This window comes from Eleutherodactylus coqui, unplaced genomic scaffold, assembly GCF_035609145.1.
Source record: "Eleutherodactylus coqui strain aEleCoq1 unplaced genomic scaffold, aEleCoq1.hap1 HAP1_SCAFFOLD_30, whole genome shotgun sequence".
NCBI classification, from domain to species: Eukaryota; Metazoa; Chordata; class Amphibia; order Anura; family Eleutherodactylidae; genus Eleutherodactylus; species Eleutherodactylus coqui.
In genome coordinates this window covers 1,047,101-1,059,268 of record NW_027102247.1, presented here as the reverse complement: position 1 = coordinate 1,059,268, position 12,168 = coordinate 1,047,101, and the positions used below count along the sequence as shown (strand labels likewise).

General features: G+C 51.2%; 2 pseudogenes; both read right to left on the bottom strand.

The window, feature by feature from the left end:
* Positions 1 to 5,746: 5,746 nt before the first annotated feature.
* LOC136601095 (U2 spliceosomal RNA) lies at positions 5,747 to 5,874 on the bottom strand (annotated as a pseudogene).
* A 5,742-nt stretch (positions 5,875 to 11,616) lies between these two features.
* LOC136601094 (U2 spliceosomal RNA) lies at positions 11,617 to 11,744 on the bottom strand (annotated as a pseudogene).
* Between the last annotated feature and the right edge of the window lie 424 nt (positions 11,745 to 12,168).

The window sequence follows — 12,168 nt, the reverse complement described above, 5'->3', positions numbered from 1 at the left end:
CAGATGCAACACGCTCAGCCAGCACTCCGGGCACACCCACAATGCACTGAGGGAGCCGGAAGACCTTTGTATAGCCCCGCCCAACACCTTCTCAACCAGGGTGAGCCGTCCCCGCGGGAGACCCGCGCCTGAATGGAGCATGTCCGGATTTTTTCCTGCACGCGGGACCCGCGCCTGCAGGGAAAAATGACATCCGCAGGTATTTTACTACCTGCAGGTGTCTAATGCATCCATATCCATTGCATAGCGCCGATCGCAATGTCGGGGGTGGGGGGGTCCGAACAGCCCGGGATGACAGCTCCATGCTGCGGACACCGACAGCATGGAGCTGTCATGTCCAGAGCCCGAGGGGCTTTATTCTCTGCAGGACACATGTTTTTACTTCCTCAGAGAATAAAGCCCACTTCGGGAGGACGTAAAAACACTATGGCCCGGGGCGTGGCTTAGCAAGCAAGGAGAGAGGTCGCACGCTGTTTTGCTCCTCCACAGAATCTCCCTTTTCAGCCCTTTTCTGGGTCAAATCAGTGACCCAAACAGAGGCAGACAAGAGCACAGCACCTGGGGACCCACCAGAACCCACAACCGGCCCGGACAAGGCTCACCTGGTGATCTCCAGCCGCCAAAAAGAAGCCGAAGAGCCGCGGCCCTGCACAGCGGCCCGCGCCCTAACCCGTCAAGTACCGCGCTCAGAAACACCCGGCGAGGACCGCTCACGGAGCCCCAAGCAGAGGACTATGGCACAAGGTAACCCCTGCCGACTTGGAGGGGAGGCTCTGTCACCCTCAGTGCCCGCGCTCTCACCGCAGCGCCTTGCAAATACACAGCCGCGGCTCCCTCCCTCTGAATATACCGCCGTGGCCACCAACCTGCAACTCGGCGGCACATACAATCATCAGGGTGATCCCCCGCTGGACTAATCCCCACGCTGGTGGTTTTCCCCCTCCTGCTCCCCAGAGCCGACAATCAGCACGGGCGGGCACACCGGAAGATCTGCACCTAGTCTCTAGCTCCCTGTGAGGCAGCGGCCATCTCGCCCCCCCTCCCCCCTGAGTCGAGCAGGCTGCTTGGCATACTAGCCAGACCAGAGCAGAAAAGTAAAAAAGAGAGGATACTGTGATCCTCCCAGCACATCAACACCAGGCAAAGTTTAAAGCAGTACTCACTATTTCTGACGTGCAGCGGGGGAACGGAGGTCCTCTCCCCGGAGCTCTCAGACCGACAGCAGGCTCCATTAAAGTATAGTGCAATTCAAATATCAATGCACCACAGCACCATCTAGTGGCCAAAACAGAGATAACCAGGACCTGAACCTCTTCTCATCCCTTTCTCAAAGCACTAAACAAAGCCAATCCTTGCCCATTAGAAAGAGCAACGAGGCCCCTAAGGCCTCCTTCCCACGAGCGTGACGGGCTCCGCCGCGTAATATTACGCAGTGAAGCCCGTCACGGCGCCCCCCAGAGACCCCATACTTACCAGCGGAAGATCGCGTGAAGACACTTCCCTGCACACCGCCGTCGCGTCATGTGACACGCCCACCGCGTCACATGACGCGGCCGGCCGTGTCACGTGACGCACTGGCCGCGTCATATGACGCGCGGCGGTAGGCGGGGAAGCGTTTTTTCACGCTATCTTCCGCTGGTTGCAGCGGGAGATAGCGTGAACGGAAGCCGTCAGCGCGTACACCCGCAGCAAATAGAACATGCTGCGGGTGACAACGGGAGATTTCACGGTGCGTAATTCCGCGGTGGAATTACGCATCGTGTGCATTGTGCTATTAGGTTCAATAGAACCTAATAGCATGGGGCAACGCAGCGGATTTTTGCCGCGGATTTACGCGGCGTAAATCCGTTCGTGGGAAGGAGGCCTAAGGCCTCATGTCCACGGGGAAAATAAGAATTAAAATCCGCAGCGGATTTTAACTCTTCTCCCGCGCGCGGATCCGCACCCCATAGGGATGCATTGACCACCCGCGGGTAGATAAATACCCGCGGATCGTCAATAAAAGTGATTTAAAAAAAAATGGAGCATGAAAAAAATCTGGACCATGCTCCATTTTCATGCGGGTCTCCCGCGGGCTTCTATTGAAGCCTATGGAAGCCGTCCGGATCCGCGGGACACAAAAATCATATTTTACTTACACGCTCCGGTTCTTCTCTTCGGCGCCGCGCCATCTTCTCTCAGTCGCGGCCGGATCATTTTGCTTCGGCCCGGCGCATGCGCGAGGCACGTCACCGACGTCATCATGCACATCCGCCGAGCCGAAGAATGAAGATCCGGCCGCGACGAGAGAAGATGACGCCGCCGCGAAGAGAAGAAACGGAGCGGATGGGAGGTGAGTTTATTCTCATTTATTCCCATTTTCAGCGCTCATGTCCGCGGGGCAGGAGGGACCCGCTGCAGATTCTACATGGAGAATCTGCAGCGGATCTGATTTTCCCCGTGGACATGAGGCCTAAGTGTGTTGAGAAGAGGGACCCACAGTTAACTACAAGGAGAATACCTCCCCACCTTACTGCCAAGTGATCTGTGGAGGAATATCTGCATAGCCAGACTGCTATATAGAAACTGTCAGCAACCCACAAAGACAGACCCTGTGCCAAAGGGTACTGACAGAAAAACACTATATAGCCTCCTCAGCATTACAAAATAGCCTGGAAGCAAGTCCCAGCCCCCGCAACACCCAAGGAAGCAATACATCGCGCGCCTCGCAGACGCAAATATCAAATTCCCGGTGCGACCCAGCGGACTCCTCAATCCCAAACACTTTCTTCTCAGCAAATACTGATAGTTCTAAAAAAAGAAAGGACTCTTATCAGGCAAAGCCACACTTAACAAATCTTCAAAACTCTACAGGAGCGCTACCTAAGGCACTCAAGATGGAATAGCAGGACTCTATGTTCTAACTCCACCCGCCACATGAGGCTCCTCAGCAACACATAACAGGACCACTCAACATCAATGAGCTTCTAAAGGAACTTTTAACAAACAACTACGCCTTCCAACGCCTCCATAAAGAATACGCCACCCAGTAGACCACTATACAACAAATAGCGACCAATCCACAGCGCATATCCAAGAATTAACTATTCAGGATGGTTAAGCGACGTATTAAAGCAACGGCCCCCAGGAGACTCTCAGAGTACTTCCCGCCTGGCACACAGAGCAACAAAAACAAACCCGCCACATCTCATTCAAACATCCCCGTAACCGAAGAAATACCCAACACCCACAGCCCTGCGGCTCTGTCTCCATACTCCTCCACAGGATCTCTCCCGCCTACCCCAGCCAATCCCAACACCTCCCCTGGAAGCGGAGGGAAAAGGAATGTTCAGGACCCCCTACCAGCCTCCCCCTCCCCAAAAGGACCGGCGGCAAAAAAGAGCCAAAATAACAATCCACAAGAAACTCCCCCGCAGACAGATCCTATCAACAATCTCCAAGCTTATCCCGACTCTGAAAGCCCCTTAACTATAAACGCTCTGAAGACTATGCTAATCTCGCTGCAAAAGGACATTTCTAAAGATATACAGAGCCTCTCTGGTCAATTACAATCTAACATCGACCACCTAGCTACCAGAACTGACCACCTTGAACGGAAAATGGGAGAATTTACCAAAGCCCACAACGAGTTGGTAGATGCGCATGGCAGTATGGAAGAAGTCGCATATTTGAGAGAGAAGGTCATAGACTTGGAAGACCGATCCAGAAGAAACAATCTCAAATTTAGGGGAGTTCCAGAGACTGTGACCCCCCCTGACATTCCACAATATATACTCAAATTACTCCAAACGCTCCTCCCGGACCTTCCCGAGATCGAATATGCAGTTGACAGAGCTCACAGAATTCCAAAAGCACGCTCTGTCCCTGAGTCAGCCCCCAGAGAAATCTTAGCAAGAATACACTTCCATAAAATAAAAGAGGAAGTCTTGGCAGTTGGAAGGCGTAGAGGCACACTACCGACTCCATATGAAGACATACAAATATTTCCAGATCTTTCAGCCGCCACTCTGCAGTCTCGGAGAAAGTTTACAGAAGTTACAGCAGCACTACGAGAGGCGCACATCAAGTATAGATGGGGATTCCCAACCAAACTACTGATCTCAAAAAATGGAACCATCCAGGTTGCCACCTCGCCAGAAGAAGGCGTCTCGTTCCTGAAACAATGGGGGATCCCTATCCTTCAGAAGCCTCTGAGGACGGCGGTAGAATCTCCTACAAGAATCGAACAAGACTGGAAAACATCAGATAAGCATGGCAGACACGCATAAATTGATGTTGTAAAGGGTCTTGAACCCATAGTTATATTTCTCCTTTACGGAGCCTAAAGTGGATGGTTTAAAATGCCACCCCTACCTAAGGTTCATTCATCCAGTGCAGATAGGCGCTGGATGAACAATATTTTGATTTTGTTAACTGTTAATGATGTTTTTTTTCCTTATGTCAAATATAGTTATAAAAGGTTCAGTAGGAGGCCACTTCCCTATCCCCCCCCCCCCACCATACTTAATATGAAAAAACACAACGACTCCCCAGCGTATAAACCACCTACCAGTTATGCCCATTAGCATCACATCCCTAAATGTAAAAGGCCTGAACAGCCCCTATAAACGTAGCATGCTTTGGAGACAGGCTCTTAAGTCCCACTCAGACATCTTCCTCGCCCAAGAGACACACTTCCTGAGAGATAAACACCCCCCCTGCAACCACCCTAAATTTCCAAACATTTTCCTGGCATCAAATGAAGGGAAAAAAAAGAAAGGCGTAATGATAGCCATTAGCCGGAACATTACATTTTCCCAAAAAAACGTATACGTGGACCCAGGCGGGCGATTTCTAATATTAGTCTGCGTAATTAACGCCACCACCTACACTCTAGTAAATGTCTACTTCCCATTTAAAAGGCAGGGCCAAATTCTTCAAACATGTTCTTTCCGAAGTGGCTAAAATTCGAGAGGGGAATTTGGTGATCGGAGGAGATCTAAACTCAGTGGTGGACCCTACCTTGGACTCCACCGCGAGCGGCAGGGGCATGTCACCCATTGTCCCAATCATACACTCAGAAGAATTATACGACGTGTGGAGGTGCATGCATGGATCGTAGAGGGACTAAACGTTTCTCTCCGCGCCACATGCATCTTATTCTAGGATAGATATGTTCCTGCTGCCGTGGGCAGGCCTCGAGGGGGTTTTACAGGCGGATATTGGAACAATATCATGGTCTGACCACGCCCCCATATCCTTAACGCTCCAAGAGAGCCCATTTCAATAAATGGCGGCATGGTTGCGTGTTTTTTTGCGCTTGCAAATGTGCTTGATTCGTGCTAACAAAAGTACAGTAAGGGCCGCTTCACACAAACATATTTGTTTCAATGGATGCCTTCAGAATTCTCTTTACTCACACATTTCGCATGCGTGCAAAACCTCACCATGCTCTATTTTTGTGCACATTTGCGCACCAAGGGTCCCTGTACAAGTCTATGGGAAGTGTGCACGTAACCGATTCCTATCTCCAAAAAAAGTTATAATAAACAGCGATAAAGTCTTATAAACTCCAAAATGGTACAAATAAAAACTACAGGACATCACGCAAAAACACGAGCCGTCGCACAAGTATCATGCGATACTTCCGCCATGTATCACGTGGACATGAGGCCTAAATCTAAGTGCTTGGTTGTTAGCAGCCGCAGCTGTGCTGCACCTCTTGCTCATCAGTTTTTTTTCCCGCTTTTGGAAACTGCTGTAGGAAAGGGGGTGCACCAGTACTGGAGGTACTGCAATACCAGGTCAATGTGCGGAGTGGACAGAGCAAGCACTTTTTCCAGCTCCCTGTTCTAAAAATCCATTTAATATATGATCCCCAGATAGGGGACGTATCAGATGCAACACGCTCAGCCAGCACTCCGGGCACACCCACAATGCACTGAGGGAGCCGGAAGACCTTTGTATAGCCCCGCCCAACACCTTCTCAACCAGGGTGAGCCGTCCCCGCGGGAGACCCGCGCCTGAATGGAGCATGTCCGGATTTTTTCCTGCACGCGGGACCCGCGCCTGCAGGGAAAAATGACATCCGCAGGTATTTTACTACCTGCAGGTGTCTAATGCATCCATATCCATTGCATAGCGCCGATCGCAATGTCGGGGGTGGGGGGGTCCGAACAGCCCGGGATGACAGCTCCATGCTGCGGACACCGACAGCATGGAGCTGTCATGTCCAGAGCCCGAGGGGCTTTATTCTCTGCAGGACACATGTTTTTACTTCCTCAGAGAATAAAGCCCACTTCGGGAGGACGTAAAAACACTATGGCCCGGGGCGTGGCTTAGCAAGCAAGGAGAGAGGTCGCACGCTGTTTTGCTCCTCCACAGAATCTCCCTTTTCAGCCCTTTTCTGGGTCAAATCAGTGACCCAAACAGAGGCAGACAAGAGCACAGCACCTGGGGACCCACCAGAACCCACAACCGGCCCGGACAAGGCTCACCTGGTGATCTCCAGCCGCCAAAAAGAAGCCGAAGAGCCGCGGCCCTGCACAGCGGCCCGCGCCCTAACCCGTCAAGTACCGCGCTCAGAAACACCCGGCGAGGACCGCTCACGGAGCCCCAAGCAGAGGACTATGGCACAAGGTAACCCCTGCCGACTTGGAGGGGAGGCTCTGTCACCCTCAGTGCCCGCGCTCTCACCGCAGCGCCTTGCAAATACACAGCCGCGGCTCCCTCCCTCTGAATATACCGCCGTGGCCACCAACCTGCAACTCGGCGGCACATACAATCATCAGGGTGATCCCCCGCTGGACTAATCCCCACGCTGGTGGTTTTCCCCCTCCTGCTCCCCAGAGCCGACAATCAGCACGGGCGGGCACACCGGAAGATCTGCACCTAGTCTCTAGCTCCCTGTGAGGCAGCGGCCATCTCGCCCCCCCTCCCCCCTGAGTCGAGCAGGCTGCTTGGCATACTAGCCAGACCAGAGCAGAAAAGTAAAAAAGAGAGGATACTGTGATCCTCCCAGCACATCAACACCAGGCAAAGTTTAAAGCAGTACTCACTATTTCTGACGTGCAGCGGGGGAACGGAGGTCCTCTCCCCGGAGCTCTCAGACCGACAGCAGGCTCCATTAAAGTATAGTGCAATTCAAATATCAATGCACCACAGCACCATCTAGTGGCCAAAACAGAGATAACCAGGACCTGAACCTCTTCTCATCCCTTTCTCAAAGCACTAAACAAAGCCAATCCTTGCCCATTAGAAAGAGCAACGAGGCCCCTAAGGCCTCCTTCCCACGAGCGTGACGGGCTCCGCCGCGTAATATTACGCAGTGAAGCCCGTCACGGCGCCCCCCAGAGACCCCATACTTACCAGCGGAAGATCGCGTGAAGACACTTCCCTGCACACCGCCGTCGCGTCATGTGACACGCCCACCGCGTCACATGACGCGGCCGGCCGTGTCACGTGACGCACTGGCCGCGTCATATGACGCGCGGCGGTAGGCGGGGAAGCGTTTTTTCACGCTATCTTCCGCTGGTTGCAGCGGGAGATAGCGTGAACGGAAGCCGTCAGCGCGTACACCCGCAGCAAATAGAACATGCTGCGGGTGACAACGGGAGATTTCACGGTGCGTAATTCCGCGGTGGAATTACGCATCGTGTGCATTGTGCTATTAGGTTCAATAGAACCTAATAGCATGGGGCAACGCAGCGGATTTTTGCCGCGGATTTACGCGGCGTAAATCCGTTCGTGGGAAGGAGGCCTAAGGCCTCATGTCCACGGGGAAAATAAGAATTAAAATCCGCAGCGGATTTTAACTCTTCTCCCGCGCGCGGATCCGCACCCCATAGGGATGCATTGACCACCCGCGGGTAGATAAATACCCGCGGATCGTCAATAAAAGTGATTTAAAAAAAAATGGAGCATGAAAAAAATCTGGACCATGCTCCATTTTCATGCGGGTCTCCCGCGGGCTTCTATTGAAGCCTATGGAAGCCGTCCGGATCCGCGGGACACAAAAATCATATTTTACTTACACGCTCCGGTTCTTCTCTTCGGCGCCGCGCCATCTTCTCTCAGTCGCGGCCGGATCATTTTGCTTCGGCCCGGCGCATGCGCGAGGCACGTCACCGACGTCATCATGCACATCCGCCGAGCCGAAGAATGAAGATCCGGCCGCGACGAGAGAAGATGACGCCGCCGCGAAGAGAAGAAACGGAGCGGATGGGAGGTGAGTTTATTCTCATTTATTCCCATTTTCAGCGCTCATGTCCGCGGGGCAGGAGGGACCCGCTGCAGATTCTACATGGAGAATCTGCAGCGGATCTGATTTTCCCCGTGGACATGAGGCCTAAGTGTGTTGAGAAGAGGGACCCACAGTTAACTACAAGGAGAATACCTCCCCACCTTACTGCCAAGTGATCTGTGGAGGAATATCTGCATAGCCAGACTGCTATATAGAAACTGTCAGCAACCCACAAAGACAGACCCTGTGCCAAAGGGTACTGACAGAAAAACACTATATAGCCTCCTCAGCATTACAAAATAGCCTGGAAGCAAGTCCCAGCCCCCGCAACACCCAAGGAAGCAATACATCGCGCGCCTCGCAGACGCAAATATCAAATTCCCGGTGCGACCCAGCGGACTCCTCAATCCCAAACACTTTCTTCTCAGCAAATACTGATAGTTCTAAAAAAAGAAAGGACTCTTATCAGGCAAAGCCACACTTAACAAATCTTCAAAACTCTACAGGAGCGCTACCTAAGGCACTCAAGATGGAATAGCAGGACTCTATGTTCTAACTCCACCCGCCACATGAGGCTCCTCAGCAACACATAACAGGACCACTCAACATCAATGAGCTTCTAAAGGAACTTTTAACAAACAACTACGCCTTCCAACGCCTCCATAAAGAATACGCCACCCAGTAGACCACTATACAACAAATAGCGACCAATCCACAGCGCATATCCAAGAATTAACTATTCAGGATGGTTAAGCGACGTATTAAAGCAACGGCCCCCAGGAGACTCTCAGAGTACTTCCCGCCTGGCACACAGAGCAACAAAAACAAACCCGCCACATCTCATTCAAACATCCCCGTAACCGAAGAAATACCCAACACCCACAGCCCTGCGGCTCTGTCTCCATACTCCTCCACAGGATCTCTCCCGCCTACCCCAGCCAATCCCAACACCTCCCCTGGAAGCGGAGGGAAAAGGAATGTTCAGGACCCCCTACCAGCCTCCCCCTCCCCAAAAGGACCGGCGGCAAAAAAGAGCCAAAATAACAATCCACAAGAAACTCCCCCGCAGACAGATCCTATCAACAATCTCCAAGCTTATCCCGACTCTGAAAGCCCCTTAACTATAAACGCTCTGAAGACTATGCTAATCTCGCTGCAAAAGGACATTTCTAAAGATATACAGAGCCTCTCTGGTCAATTACAATCTAACATCGACCACCTAGCTACCAGAACTGACCACCTTGAACGGAAAATGGGAGAATTTACCAAAGCCCACAACGAGTTGGTAGATGCGCATGGCAGTATGGAAGAAGTCGCATATTTGAGAGAGAAGGTCATAGACTTGGAAGACCGATCCAGAAGAAACAATCTCAAATTTAGGGGAGTTCCAGAGACTGTGACCCCCCCTGACATTCCACAATATATACTCAAATTACTCCAAACGCTCCTCCCGGACCTTCCCGAGATCGAATATGCAGTTGACAGAGCCCACAGAATTCCAAAAGCACGCTCTGTCCCTGAGTCAGCCCCCAGAGAAATCTTAGCAAGAATACACTTCCATAAAATAAAAGAGGAAGTCTTGGCAGTTGGAAGGCGTAGAGGCACACTACCGACTCCATATGAAGACATACAAATATTTCCAGATCTTTCAGCCGCCACTCTGCAGTCTCGGAGAAAGTTTACAGAAGTTACAGCAGCACTACGAGAGGCGCACATCAAGTATAGATGGGGATTCCCAACCAAACTACTGATCTCAAAAAATGGAACCATCCAGGTTGCCACCTCGCCAGAAGAAGGCGTCTCGTTCCTGAAACAATGGGGGGTCCCTATCCTTCAGAAGCCTCTGAGGACGGCGGTAGAATCTCCTACAAGAATCGAACAAGACTGGAAAACATCAGATAAGCATGGCAGACACGCATAAATTGATGTTGTAAAGGGTCTTGAACCCATAGTTATATTTCTCCTTTACGGAGCCTAAAGTGGATGGTTTAAAATGCCACCCCTACCTAAGGTTCATTCATCCAGTGCAGATAGGCGCTGGATGAACAATATTTTGATTTTGTTAACTGTTAATGATGTTTTTTTTCCTTATGTCAAATATAGTTATAAAAGGTTCAGTAGGAGGCCACTTCCCTACCCCCCCCCACCATACTTAATATGAAAAAACACAACGACTCCCCAGCGTATAAACCACCTACCAGTTATGCCCATTAGCATCACATCCCTAAATGTAAAAGGCCTGAACAGCCCCTATAAACGTAGCATGCTTTGGAGACAGGCTCTTAAGTCCCACTCAGACATCTTCCTCGCCCAAGAGACACACTTCCTGAGAGATAAACACCCCCCCTGCAACCACCCTAAATTTCCAAACATTTTCCTGGCATCAAATGAAGGGAAAAAAAAGAAAGGCGTAATGATAGCCATTAGCCGGAACGTTACATTTTCCCAAAAAAACGTATACGTGGACCCAGGCGGGCGATTTCTAATATTAGTCTGCGTAATTAACGCCACCACCTACACTCTAGTAAATGTCTACTTCCCATTTAAAAGGCAGGGCCAAATTCTTCAAACATGTTCTTTCCGAAGTGGCTAAAATTCGAGAGGGGAATTTGGTGATCGGAGGAGATCTAAACTCAGTGGTGGACCCTACCTTGGACTCCACCGCGAGCGGCAGGGGCATGTCACCCATTGTCCCAATCATACACTCAGAAGAATTATACGACGTGTGGAGGTGCATGCATGGATCGTAGAGGGACTACACGTTTCTCTCCGCGCCACATGCATCTTATTCTAGGATAGATATGTTCCTGCTGCCGTGGGCAGGCCTCGAGGGGGTTTTACAGGCGGATATTGGAACAATATCATGGTCTGACCACGCCCCCATATCCTTAACGCTCCAAGAGAGCCCATTTCAATAAATGGCGGCATGGTTGCGTGTTTTTTTGCGCTTGCAAATGTGCTTGATTCGTGCTAACAAAAGTACAGTAAGGGCCGCTTCACACAAACATATTTGTTTCAATGGATGCCTTCAGAATTCTCTTTACTCACACATTTCGCATGCGTGCAAAACCTCACCATGCTCTATTTTTGTGCACATTTGCGCACCAAGGGTCCCTGTACAAGTCTATGGGAAGTGTGCACGTAACCGATTCCTATCTCCAAAAAAAGTTATAATAAACAGCGATAAAGTCTTATAAACTCCAAAATGGTACAAATAAAAACTACAGGACATCACGCAAAAACACGAGCCGTCGCACAAGTATCATGCGATACTTCCGCCATGTATCACGTGGACATGAGGCCTAAATCTAAGTGCTTGGTTGTTAGCAGCCGCAGCTGTGCTGCACCTCTTGCTCATCAGTTTTTTTTCCCGCTTTTGGAAACTGCTGTAGGAAAGGGGGTGCACCAGTACTGGAGGTACTGCAATACCAGGTCAATGTGCGGAGTGGACAGAGCAAGCACTTTTTCCAGCTCCCTGTTCTAAAAATCCATTTAATATATGATCCCCAGATAGGGGACGTATCAGATGCAACACGCTCAGCCAGCACTCCGGGCACACCCACAATGCACTGAGGGAGCCGGAAGACCTTTGCATAGCCCCGCCCAACGCCTTCTCAACCAGGGTGAGCCGTCCCCGCGGGAGACCCGCGCCTGAATGGAGCATGTCCGGATTTTTTCCTGCACGCGGGACCCGCGCCTGCAGGGAAAAATGACATCCGCAGGTATTTTACTACCTGCAGGTGTCTAATGCATCCATATCCATTGCATAGCGCCGATCGCAATGTCGGGGGTGGGCGGGTCCGAACAGCCCGGGATGACAGCTCCATGCTGCGGACACCGACAGCATGGAGCTGTCACGTCCAGAGCCCGAGGGGCTTTAGGCTCTGCAGGACACATGTTTTTACTTCCTCAGAGAATAAAGCCCACTTCGGGAGGACGTAAAAACA